Source organism: Hypanus sabinus, chromosome 5 (assembly GCF_030144855.1).
Source record: "Hypanus sabinus isolate sHypSab1 chromosome 5, sHypSab1.hap1, whole genome shotgun sequence".
Taxonomy (NCBI): Eukaryota; Metazoa; Chordata; class Chondrichthyes; order Myliobatiformes; family Dasyatidae; genus Hypanus; species Hypanus sabinus.
The window spans coordinates 62,366,498-62,379,512 of NC_082710.1; the positions used below are offsets into that span (position 1 = coordinate 62,366,498).

Here is a 13,015-nt window from a genome sequence, read left to right on the forward strand (position 1 = left end):
ATAGCTACCAGTATTTCTCCAGAGACTTCGTTCACGTGACAACAGCACATTGCTGTGAATGAGGGTGAATTCACCAGACACAGAGAGGCAGTCAATGCTCAGTGGAAAGAGCACTTGAACGATGTCCCTCATCCATGAGGCTGTGCTTGACATACACATACATGCCTCTATCCCTCATCCCTGCTACCCTCCTTGACCAGGAAATTAAAAAGGCCATAATAATAAGGCTTCAGGACTAGATGGTATCCATGCTGAAATCCATGAACTGCCTCTATTCACAAATCCATGACATTTGGGAAGATGAGATAGATCAACGGACTTCAGTTATGCCCTCTTCAGGAAAGGAAACATCTGACAATGGTAACTATAGAGGGTTGCCTATGCTTTCCGCCACAGTGAACATCATCAGAGAAACAACCCTTTCATTATTTTGCTCATCAGAATGATTTCCAATCTTATATTTGCCCCACAATGGTATGTGTGGCATGATGGTAAACATTGGTTTACAACAGCGGAGAGTGGTGTCAACAAGGCTGCATTTTTGCTGACTCATTTCCTAACCTCTTTTGTGACCATGTTGCAAATCACTTCTGACAAATGTCCCATGGGACTAGAGATAATTTTCAGATTCACTCAACAGGGTCCACACTCAAGAATCAATGTTACTTCGATCTCAGCAGTCAAGGTGCAGGTTCAAAGTTCAAAGTAAATTCATTATCAACATACATGTATATCATTATATACTACTCTGAGATTTATTCTATTGTGGGTTTTCAAGGTAAGTACAAAGAAACACAATAGAATTGATGAAGTGCTGCACACAGCAATGTGCAAAAGACAACAAATTGTGCAAATACAAAAGAAACCAAAATAATAAATATTGAGAACATGAGTTGAAGAATACTTGAAAGTGAATCCGTAGGTTGTGGAATCAGTTTAGTGTTGGGGTGTTGATTGTGGATTGTTGATTAGACACATGATTTGCATATTGGAGACCAAGTTTCAAGCTGGCTCAATTACTGAGGTATACTAGATGCTGGATCCAACATCAGCAGGGCAAATCTCTTCTATCAATCTATCCTCCTTTGCTTATGATAAAACCTGAGAAAGCGTGGACCACTTCCCAGAACTCGGGAGCCTCTTCTTGTGAGAGGCAAGACTTCACTGATGAAATTTCCAACTTTCTGCACAGACTAAGGAAAATATATGTTTATTTCCATGCAATATTTGCTCCACAATGGTATATATTCCATGATGTTCACCAATATTTATGATATACTGGGCAGCAGTGATCCCAGAACTCCTTTATATCTCTGAAATCTGGAGTATCCATTGTAGGCACCTCAAAGCAGCAGAAACATGCCGCCAAATGTGTATTGCAGAAGATGCACAGTACATAATATATTTGGTGGCACATGAAAGGCAAAACAAGAATTTTACATTATTCATATTATTCATGTTAATTAACCATATTTGTATAAAATGGAATGCTTTAATCTGAAATATGAGACTGCAGATTCTGAAATCTGGAGGCAACAAATAAATTGCTGATGGAACTCAGCAGTATCTCATCCAGATAAAGGGCCTTGGCCTGAAACATTGACTCTCCATTTGCCTCCATAGATGCTATCTGACCTGTTGAGTTCCTCCAGCATTTTGCTTGTTGCCCCAGAATGCCTCAATCTACTTTTTCATTATGTAAAGTTCATGCAGTAAAAGAATTTCATCTCTTTTATCACCTGAGTGTGCTGAAATATAGTGTCACTGGGACCATTCAACACTCAAGATCTGTGTGGATGTCTGTGCACCTTCAAAAACATATTGGCATACCCAAATGAAAAGCCTCTTGTATTACTGTTCTTAAATGCCATAGATCTAGCCCTCAGCAGACAACAAATCTCCTGGTTCATCCTTGGCTTTTCATTTGGTATGACCAAGTATGACCTACAGAAAGCTATCTTAAGGGCAAAAAACCCCCCAATTTTGATTGAAGTTAGAGATGGAATTGGATACACTCCAGCTCTGGTAGGGTTTGCTGGGCATCACTTCCTACAAGGCAAGACCTAACATCATGAATGGCAGTGATGCTTCACTCCCAGATGAGCTCATGACCCTGTGACCTCTGTCTCGGGAGACCAACATCAGAACATCTTTCAAGAGGGTGAACCCTCGCAAAGCATCAGGCTCTAATGATGTACCTCATAGGGCATTGAAAATTTGTACCAACCAACTGCCGAGTGTTGAAGGACTCCGTCAATCTCTCAGTGCTGCAGTGGAGTTTCCCACCTGCTTCAAGGCAGCGACAATCAGGCCAGTGCCCAAGTAGAGCAGGGTGAGCTGCCTCAATGCCCTTTGCCCAGTTGCATTCACATCTGCTGTGATATGGTGCCTTGCGAGGTTGGACATGATCAGAATCTACTCCAGCCCAAACAAAGACCTGGGCCTGGTGCAATTTGCCTATTGCAACAATAGGTCTCCAGCAGCTGCAATCTCACTGGCTCTCCACTCGACCTTGGATCATCTGGAAAACAGCAGTATCTACATCAGGCTGCTGTTTATCAATCACAGCTCAGCATTCAACACAATCAGACCCTCAGTTCTAATTAACAACTACCAAAACCTGGGTCTCTGTACCTCCCTCTGTAACTGGATTCTTGTCTTCCTCACCAGGAGACCAGAGTCCATGTGGATTGGAAATAACACCTCCTCCTCGCTGACAAGCAACACTGGCACACCTCAAGGATGTGCGCTTAGCCCATGGCTCTACTTTCTTGACACCCACGACTATGTGGCTAGGCACAGCAGAAGTACCATCTATAAGACTGCTGATGACATAGCTATTGTGAGCCTAATTTCAGATGGTGACGAGGAAGTATATTGGAGCAAGATAGATCAGCTGGAGTTGCAACAACAACCTTGCATCCAACATCATTAAGACCAAGGAATTGATTATGGACTTCAGGAAGGGGAAGTCAGGGGAACACACACCTGTTCTCATTGACTGATCAGCAGTGGAATGAGTCAGCAGTTTCAAGTTCCTGGGTGTCAACATCTCTGTAGGAGCCATGTATCTGTTTTCTGTTTGTCTGTATTGTATTCTGTATTGTGCATTTATTACGGGTAATTTGTCACATGAGTTATGGTGCTGTGGAAGTGAATGAGTATAGTTCTGTATTCATAATTAGTCCAAGTTCAGTTTAGTTTGATTAGAGCCAGGGAGTAGTCCACAAACGCTAACTAATGCTTAGACCATTATTTCATTATCAGACCTCTTATTTCATAATATCATTAGTTTTAGTTTCGTTAGATTTTTATTGTTATACGATTTTTTATCTTTGCTGGTTTCTTAATAAAGAATTGAACGTACTTTTTCAACTTCGGAACATCATTATTGTCATACAGTCACTGAAGATCTATCCTGGGTCCAACATATTGATGCAATTACAAAGACAGTGGCCATATATCCGGTATGTCACCAAAGACTCTCACGAGTGTCCACAGATGTGCCACGGAGAGTGTTCTAACTGGTTGTATCACCGTCTGGAATGGGGGGGTGCACAGCACAGGATCAGGAAAAAAGCTGCAGAGAGTTGTAAACTCAGCCTGCTCCATCATGGGCAAAAGTCTCCCCAGCTTCAAGGACACCTTCAAAAGGCAATAACTCAAGAAGATAGTATCCCCATCACCCAGGACATGCCACTTCTCATTGCTACCATCAAGGAGGAGGTACAGGAGCCTAAAGGCACAACTTTATGTTTCAGGAACAGATTCTTCTTCTCTACCATCCAATTTCCAAATGCACAATGAACCCATAAACACTACCTCAGTATTTCTATTGCTCTTATTTCTGAACTACTAAAGTACTTAAATTTATATATATATATATATCTCTCTCTTATTGTAATTTATAGTTTAAAACATTATGTATTACAATGTATTACTGTTACAACATAACAAATTTCATGAAATAGGATGGTGATATTAAACCTGTTTCCAATTCTTCAGTATTTTGTCCAAAGCTGTCAGTCCCAAGCTCGTCTGTCATACTAAGTGGTGACTCGCTAAACAGCAAAATAATCACAACAAGCCCAATCTTAAATCAAGAGAGAAGCTTTTATTAGGTCAACTACTCAGGTTCTACTGGCAACAACATCTCCTCCATGATCTCCATCAGCACAAGAGCACCACAAGGCTGTGTGCTTAGCCCCCTGCTCTACTCGCTTTACACCTATGACTGTGTGGCTAAGCACAGCTCCGATACCGTATCATAAACAAGAGAAAATCTGCAGATGCTGGAAATCCAAGCCACACACAGAAAGTACTGGTGGAACTCAGCAGGTCAGGCAGCATCTATGGAAAAGAGTATTGTTGACATTTCAGGCCAAATCATCAATAATACTCTTTTCCATAGATGCTGCCTGGCCTGCTGAGTTTCTCCAGCATTTTATGTGTGTTGTTCCAATACCATATCCAAGTTTGCTGATTTGGGCTGTTACGAACTCCGTAACTGGGTGACTTACCAGCAAAGATAGAGACGTCTGTTGAAGTCTGATGATACTATTTTTAACAGTATTTATTAGTAAAAATACACAAAAATAATATCAATGCAAATATACAGATAATATACGTCGTCAATACTAAACCTAAAAGTGTGGGTATAATAATAACCAATAAGAAATAAGCTCTATCGTTGTCTAGGGGATAATGTATTGTCTGATGGAAGTATAACGTTCACTGCAGTTCACACAAGCTGCCGTCTTTTGGTTGTCACTGTGTTGCAATTGTTGGAGAGAGAGAAAGAAATAGGATGGGAACATTTACCGCTATAGGTTTTTGCCAACCTTCCTTTATGATTTCAATCCGTCAGGTGTCTCGTTGCCGTGGCCGTTCACTTCTGACCTCTCCTTTAGCTAAACCGTTCTTCCCAGGCAAGGGAGGACGCACACGAGCCCCCACCGGCTTTCGCTATAAATGCTGTCACTGGATTTCTAGCGTTTCTCCTGGTGCGTCTAAAGGAGTGTTCCCCAGACCCCTCTTTTATCCTTACTCACGGGGTCTCAGATGTCAATCAGGTTGGGATGATGCAATCCCTCGATCAGACCACTGTGGTTGTCCCCTGAGGGGTTTCAATGAATAGTACAGCACTCAATACACAATTCCGTCTCCAAGAGACAATGGCCGTTATCAGTGGTTCCGTTCCGCTGAGGTCAGGACACATTCCAACCCTTGTGTATTCTGAGTGTCTCTCTCTCATTTCCTGGGTCCCAGACCCAGATTAATAGCGATCTTGCGATTCTCAAAAAGGAGGGGGGGGGCGACTTTGTATCCTTCGGTCCCTCAGAGTTGCTCCACGTCCGTACCATCCCCCATCCTTCTAAAGATTTTTGCCGCAGGTAAAAATTAACTAATACAGAGTCTTACAGAATTTCAGAATCTAACATAATACAAAAGAGGGTTTTTTTTCACTACAGAGTAATACAGTTATGCATTCAATTCAGCATCTAAACAGTTAGCGATTACATTGTCACCCTACGAAAGGTAGTTGGTTTTGCCCAGTACGTCACTGGCAAAGCCCTCTCTGGCAAACCACTGAGCGCATCTACATGAAATGCTGTCGGAGGAAAGTAGCATCCATCCTCAGAGATCCCAACCTCCTAGGCCATGATCAATCTGCCATCAGGAGCCTCAGGATTCGCACCACCAAGTTCAAGAACTGTAACTAACCCCCACAACTATCAGGCTCTTGAACAAAGGGGATAGACACACTCACTTGCCCACCCATTGTGATGCTCTCACAACCAATGATCTCACTTTAGGGAATGTTTATCTTGTTATGTCATGTTCTCACTATTTATTACTGTTTGCAATTGCACAGTTTGTTGTCTTCTGCACTCTGGTTGATCCTTCATTGATCCCGTTATAGTTACTATTCTATAGATTTGCTGAGTATGCCCGCAGGAAAATGAATCTCAGGGTTGTATATGGTGACATGTATGTACTTTGATAATAACATTTATTTTGAACTTTGACACCCTCGTCAATGTCACATACTAGTTAAAGCCACGGAGGCTTTGTTTCTTTTAATAAAATATATTAAAACAGAGAAAATTGGGAGCTTGAAAAGATAGTTGGAGCTGAATTTTTCAAATCCGTTTGTATTCCGGATATTTCTCCACAGGATTTGCTAACTCCACGCTCTGCCATTAATTGACCAATACTGGCACCCTTACAGTACACTTCCTCCCTATCCCAATGAAACTTTCCACGGGGTCTTTCGACATTTTGTATTACAAAATCCTTCTTTCTTTAACAAATGCGAACTACACAAGAACAGTTTCTCCTTGTGTTAGATGCACTAGTATTCAAGCTGCTGAACTTCTTTACAATTTGGAAGTTCGTTGATAGAACTTGCAGCCGACCTGCCTTCGGCCGGCACCGGCGCATGCGCACCCTCCTCAACGACTGGCAGGTGGCCAGTCGGGGCGTGTACGCACATGCGCAGCTCTCGTGGTGCCGTGCAGTTAGATGCGTCGGAGCGCGCCGGTAGTCCAGACTCCAGACGCCGTCCAGCCGTCCCGTCGGGCAGGGAGCGGGTGGCTGCAGGGCGCGCCCTGCGGTGAGTACCCTAAGGGCTATTGCAGGGAGCGCCGGAGAAATATCCTGGACGGGGCAGTGACGGGAACGAACTGATGAAGCACGGGGAGTGTTGGGAGGGCAACGGGAGGCCAGAAAGTTCGGCTGGGAATCGCCGGGCGGCTGCCCTGACAGTGTCGGGGCTTTATTATATCTTTGGGAGGCAGACTAATTGATCACCCAGGTGATGAGGTCAGTACCGGGTGGGCGAAGGAATAACGTAGGGTCGGAGTGGGGGGCCGGACAGGCTTGAGGAGAGCCCGGCACTAATGACAGGGGTTGGGCAAGGGCAATCTACCGTGGACTGATTGTAAAAACTGAAGGGTTCTGGTCTAGGGTTGTGAACGCCGTGACTTCTGTAAATGGAGAGAAACGGGACGAAACGTGTTGAACGAGAGAAGCGGCATTGCAGATCACCAGAGGGTGGGAGAATTTAGGATGTGGGTGAACTGAGCGAACGTTGTTCCAGCGCAACCACAGTATCTGACCCCGTAGCGTAAGAAAGGAGAAAGTTGGAAGTTGGTGAAGACTCGCAGAAATGGATGAGTGGATCTTGGGCAGCGAGCAGGTTTAAAGGATGTGGGTGTTAGCGGGACACGTTGCCGCAACAAGGAAACAATCAAAACAGACACAATAATACAACGAGGAATATACAAATGTAGTATCAACGAGAATAATATAGTGTATGAACTGTTTTGCAATTAGTCTGATTTTATTTTGTTAAATGGTTCTTGTAAAAACACTTTACCAGCATTGTATGTAGCTGGCTGCTTTCATTGGGTTGGAAGCTGTTAGAAACCCCAGGTGAAATGGCTGTGGATAAGCAAGTGCAATTGGGGTCTGAGACCGACACGTGGTTGGACCAGGACAGATTATTGATATTCACTCCTAAGAGCTTGAAGCTCAGCTCTCAACCATAAACACCATCGATGTAGACCATTGTATGTGCATGCATATCTTTCCTACATTTCATTATGAGTTTGAGGAGATTTGGTGGGGGGGTGGGGGGTGCGGGGGAAGTATGCGACTGCACAGGATCAAAGTAGACAGCAGAGTGGTGCAGAGAGCAGAGTAAGGGGGGGGGGAAGTGAGCATGCAACTTTGTGGAGCACGGGTGTTCAGAATAGTTGTTGGCTATCGGTACTGATTGTGGTCTGTTGGTCAGGATCCAGTTGCACAGGCATAGATTCCCAGGATCTGGAGTGCGGTGATGAGTTTGCTTGGAATTTATAGTATTGAAGGGGAACTGTAGTCACTGAACAGAATATTATTGTAGGTGTCCTTACTGTCCAGATGCTCCATAAGTGAGTGTAGGGCCAGGGCAATGGCATCTCCCATCGACCTGTTTTGCTGGTAGACAAACTGCAGTGGATCTGGGTTGTCTGGAAAGCTGGAGTGTGCCATTAGAAACCTCTCAAAGCACTTCTTTATGGCAGATGTTAGACAGTCATTAAGGTGCATTATTTTGTTTTTCTTGAGTACCAGGATGATAGTTGTCTTAAAGCAGGAAGGAACCACAGCCTGAAGCAGGGAGAGGTTAAAGAGAGTCTGCTAGCTGATCCACATGTGATATAAGGACATGCACAGAAACACCATCTGAACATGAAGCTTTCCACTGGATCACCTTCCAGAAAACTGATCTTGCTCTGTGATGATGACTTTAGATTTAGGTGCACTGGTGACAGTTGGGATTGCAGGTGACATATCAATTCCCTTCTGTTCAAAACCTCATCTGGAAGGTGTGTGTTGTTGTTGGTGATGGTTCCTGACTTATAATACCTAACCTCTGTCACAGCTGATGGCTGGATTAATACTGTCTCTTAGCATCTGTGATAGCTTTATGGAGGTCATATCTTGATGTCCTTGTAAAGGTTAGGGTTAAGGGAAAGTTCAGTTTCTATGAACTATTTATAATCCGAACAGTTCACAGGTTGGAAATGTGGCTGTGAACTAAGTTCACAGGTTCCAGAAAATACGGTAACCAGCAGCAGCTACTGATGTCACTGTGCTCCTGAACAGACGTTTGTTAGGACACGCTGTACAAAGTCACTTGTTTGTAAGCTGGGGAGGACCTTAGTGGCAAATAAGTCCATGAATTTCTTATTACTGAGGTTAACCCTTCTTTTGAAAATGCATCACCTCTTTGTAGTTGTTGGAGAGGGGTTTAAATGGCTGTTTACAGTAGGGATCAAGAAAAAACGTTTTTGATTTTGAAGTGGAGTGAAAGTTCATGAAGGTGAAGCTTATTTTTGTATGCAGTATATTTCATGAGGCCTTGATACAAAAACAAAACAGATCCTCTCATTGTAAACTAGGTGTGGACTGTTTACAATAGGCAATTTTCTGGATTCATAATGCACTGTACTGAAATGAAAGTGAAAGAAACTTTCATATTGTGTAATATGCTTCAGCGTGAGAGTTACTACTGCATGTTTACTCTGAGCACTAGTGTATTTCCATTGGGTTATTGTCAGTATCTTGAAACTGGAAGACAGTATTTTTGTTAATGTTTGAAACTGATATTTTTTTAACTCATTTTCTGAACCCCCAATGTTGGAGGCTTTTTGCTTCTGTTTACCCTCAAGTTTCTCAGCACAAATGGCAGCATATTTAACTGTTTAACTTTATTTAATGATTAAGTGAATCTAGGATCTGATTTTAGTGATTGCACTTTATAGAACATTCCTCTTTCAGCATTTGTTTGGGCTAACATGGACACCTTCACTGTCAATAAAATGAGTCCCAAGTGATTGAATGACCTAGGTTGTCATATTTCCTGCTGGGCAAGGTAAATTGAGGCATGAAGTAGCAATTTTTGATCCCTGATTTGTGTGTGTGTGTGTGTGTGTGTGTGTGTGTGTGTGTGTGTGTGTGCTCCATGTTTGATCTGAACTACAGTGACAAATATTGTAACCAATTCCCAGCATGCTCCGACAGTCAAGTGCCTTACCTTGCCCCTACGTATTGTGTCATTTCTCAAACCTATATGTTATATGTTAACTGCAACTTGAAACTGAAAGACATGATCTTCACTTTTGGTTTTGGACTGATTTTGTATTGTCCTTTGGGAATTTGGCGTTCAAATACTACATGAATTGAATGCCTTAAGCGTCAGCTTATTTTTTGCCTGGTCCTCTTCATTTATCTTTTCTGAGTTGTGATATCCTGGTGCTCTATCATGACTTAATCTTTTAACCAATGCCAATGTGAATAAATTCCATTATGACCTTGATACAGTTTTCTTGTTTTGTTTTTCAATTCTATTAACTTGGATGATTTTGTTATAAAGTCTTCAGTATTTAAACTTTCGTTTGCAAGCCTCAAAAGTTTAACTTCTGCAAAAGCGTTTTGGGTCCCCTACTTTAACATTGTGATTGGTAACATGGTGACTAGTCAGGAATTTTAACTATTTTGTTGTTTAAAAATTAATTTCTTCCAGAATTCTTTTCGTGTTGTTGTAACACTAATATCTTCACAGAAAGGCCACTCATCTTATCAGGTTCATGCTGGCATATAGTGGAATATGAAGGGTACTGCGTTAAAGATTCCTGTCGTACTCTTAATGCGTTACTTTTGCAACTACTTTGTGTCAAATTGAAATATTTTAAACTTGCATTGCTGCTGAATTTAGGACTGTAAGTCAGTTATGAAGGATGGTACTGATTCTGAAATGAAATGTGGTACCTCTTTCTGCCATACTCCAGTATTGGTTTAGACACTGACCTGGATGCAAGCTGCAACAGAAGACTTTACTCTTTTATTTCACGTTGAATGTGCTCTAAATATATATTATCCTCATTTTTTTAAGTAGAATGTTTTAAATTCACCATGTTAAAGTATTCCTGAGAATTGTTTGTCTTAATTTTGACCTTGAATTTTATGATAAATTATATAAAGGAGATTCTTTATACAAACAAGAATATTGCAGTTTTTGCAGCACAACACATTGTAGAGAATGATTTGGCAGTTGCTTTTGCAGCATTTATCTGTTATCAGCAAAGTCTATTGAAGACATTTGGCAACAGATTTGACCAGAGCAATCCATTAAATCTGTAAATTTGCTGATGACCCCACTTGTTGCTGGCAGAATTTCAGATGGCAACGAGGAGGTCTACAAGAGTGGGATGGATTGTCTGGTTAAGTGGCTTTGCAATGTCAGCAAGAGCAAAAAACTGATTGTAGACTTCAGAAAGAGGAAGATGAAAGAATAGGCACTGGTCTTCGTTGAGGGGTCAACAGCGGAAAGGGTAAGCAGCTTCAGTTTCTTGAGTGTTAGCATTTCCAGAGGATCTAGCTTGGGTGCAATAACCTGATGCAAACAGAAGATAGCATGCTAGTGGCTATATTTAATTATGAATTTGAGGACATTTAGTTTGTCACCAAAGATTTCTCCAAACGTACAGTGGAGAGCATTTTGACTGGTTGCATCACAGTTTGGTGTAGAAGCCCAAGGCCCTGGATCGCAAGAGGCTGCAGAGGGCTGTGGACTCAGCCAGCTCCATCATTCCTCCCCACCATCAAGGATAGCTCCAAAAAGCAGTGCCTCAATAACATGGCATTTATCAACAAGGATCTTCACCACCTTGGACTTGCCCAAAAAATTTCCACCATTGTGGAAGAGTTTCAGAAGCTTGAAAACCCATACTGAATGTTTCAGGATCAGCTTATTTTCTGTTATCAGATCTATGAGCATTAACAGGCTATCTGTTCATTCTCCCTCCTCCCCCCCCCCCCGTCCCTCTCTCCCCCTCCCCACCACACATTGCATGATGTATGACAGTGATAATAAATCCGATTCAAAGAGATGGAAGCAGATGATGGTTACTGTGGGTAATAAAGCAAGGTTTTGGTTCTTGATTTGTCACAAGCCTCAGTAGAGAGTCTGATTTTTTTGGTCCCTTACTGTTTTCCCTTGTCTGTTTTCATCTTCCTGTCTCCAAACTCCCCCTCACCCTTCCCCCAAGTGGCTAAGTGGCTTTATCTGCCTGTCCTTCCATATATTGCCTACCAGCACCTTTATTACTCCTATCTCACCTCTGAACTTCTTATCTTCCTTCTACAGCCTCACACCTGATGCAGAGTCTTGACCAACTCCAGCAGTTGTTTTTTTTTGCACCAAATTCCAGAATCTGCTGTATATCGTCAGCATTTTTCCTGAAGGGAAGGAAGTAAAAGACAGGGAATTGTAGAGCAATTAGCTTGACTTCAGTGATTGAGAAGATGTTGAAGTCCATTATTCAGGATCAGGTTTTAGGATACTTGGAGGCACTTGGTTTAAAATAAAAAGGCTGAAGTCAGCTGTTTTCCTTCAGGGAAATATATGCCTGACAAATTTATTGGAATTCTTTGAGAAAATAATAAGATAGGAGAAGGAGAGTCAGTCGATGTTATTTACTTGGATTTTCAGAAGGAGCCACATATGAGGCTGCTTAACAAGATGAGAGCCCAAGGTATTACAGGACAGAAGATTGGCTGACTGGCAGGAAGCAAAGAGTAGGAACAAAGGGGTTGGGGGGAGAGGTATTCTGTTTAGCTGTGGTGACTAATGGTTTTCCACAGGGGCTGTTATTGGGACCGCTTCTTTTCATATTATATGTCAGTGATTTGGATGATGGAATTGATGGTTTTGTGGCCAGGTTTGTGGACATTACCAATATTGGTGGAGGGGTAGGTGGTGTTGACAAAACAGGGAGTTTTCAGAAGGACTTGGATTAGGAGTGTTATGAACCCCGTAACTGGGTCACCTACCAGCTAAGATAGAGAGGTCCGTTGAAGTCTGATGGTACTATTTTTAACCGTATTTATTGATAAAGATGCACAAAAATAATATCAATGCAAACATACAGATAATATACGTCATCAATACTAAATCTAAAAGTGCGGGTATAATAATAATCAATAAGAAATAGCTCTATTGTTGTCTAGGGGATAATGTATTGTCCGATGGGAATATAAAAGTCACTGTTAGTTTGTTGAAGCTGCAGCGTTTTGTTTTGAGAGAGAGACGGGTTAAACTTGCCCAGTCCTTTTATGATGCCAATCCTTCGAGAGTCTTGGTGGGAGTTGGTTTCCCTGTTGTTAGCTAAAAGCCGTTCTTCCGTGGTAAAAGCCACTGGTTCCGGGGCAAAATGGAACCGAACGCACGTGGCCTCCTCCCATCAGCTTCCGCTAATACGGGATCGCTAGCGTTTCTTCTGATGCGTCTGAGGGGCTGTTCCCGCAAACCCTCTTTTATCCTGACTCACAGGGTCGTAGATGTCAATCAGGTTGGGGGTGATGCAATCCCTCCCTCAACCAGCCCACTTTGCCTGAGGGCTTCCACGTAGCACAGTATTGTAATACACAAGTCCGTCTCCAAGAGACAATGGCCATTTCCTGTAGC

The 13,015-nt window shown here is 42.4% G+C and overlaps 1 protein-coding gene across 2 annotated transcripts in view; it reads left to right on the forward strand.

Annotated features, from left to right (window-relative positions):
• The first annotated feature begins 6,510 nt into the window (after positions 1 to 6,510).
• LOC132394191 (tudor domain-containing protein 7-like) overlaps positions 6,511 to 13,015 on the forward strand; it is a 137,687-nt gene continuing 131,182 nt past the window's right edge. Inside the window, exon 1 of one of the 2 annotated variants that reach the window (XM_059970033.1) lies at positions 6,511 to 6,616. The gene's annotated coding sequence lies outside the window, so the exon portion shown is untranslated. The remainder of the gene's footprint in view (positions 6,617 to 13,015) is intronic. The other variant, XM_059970031.1, reaches the window with a different exon arrangement.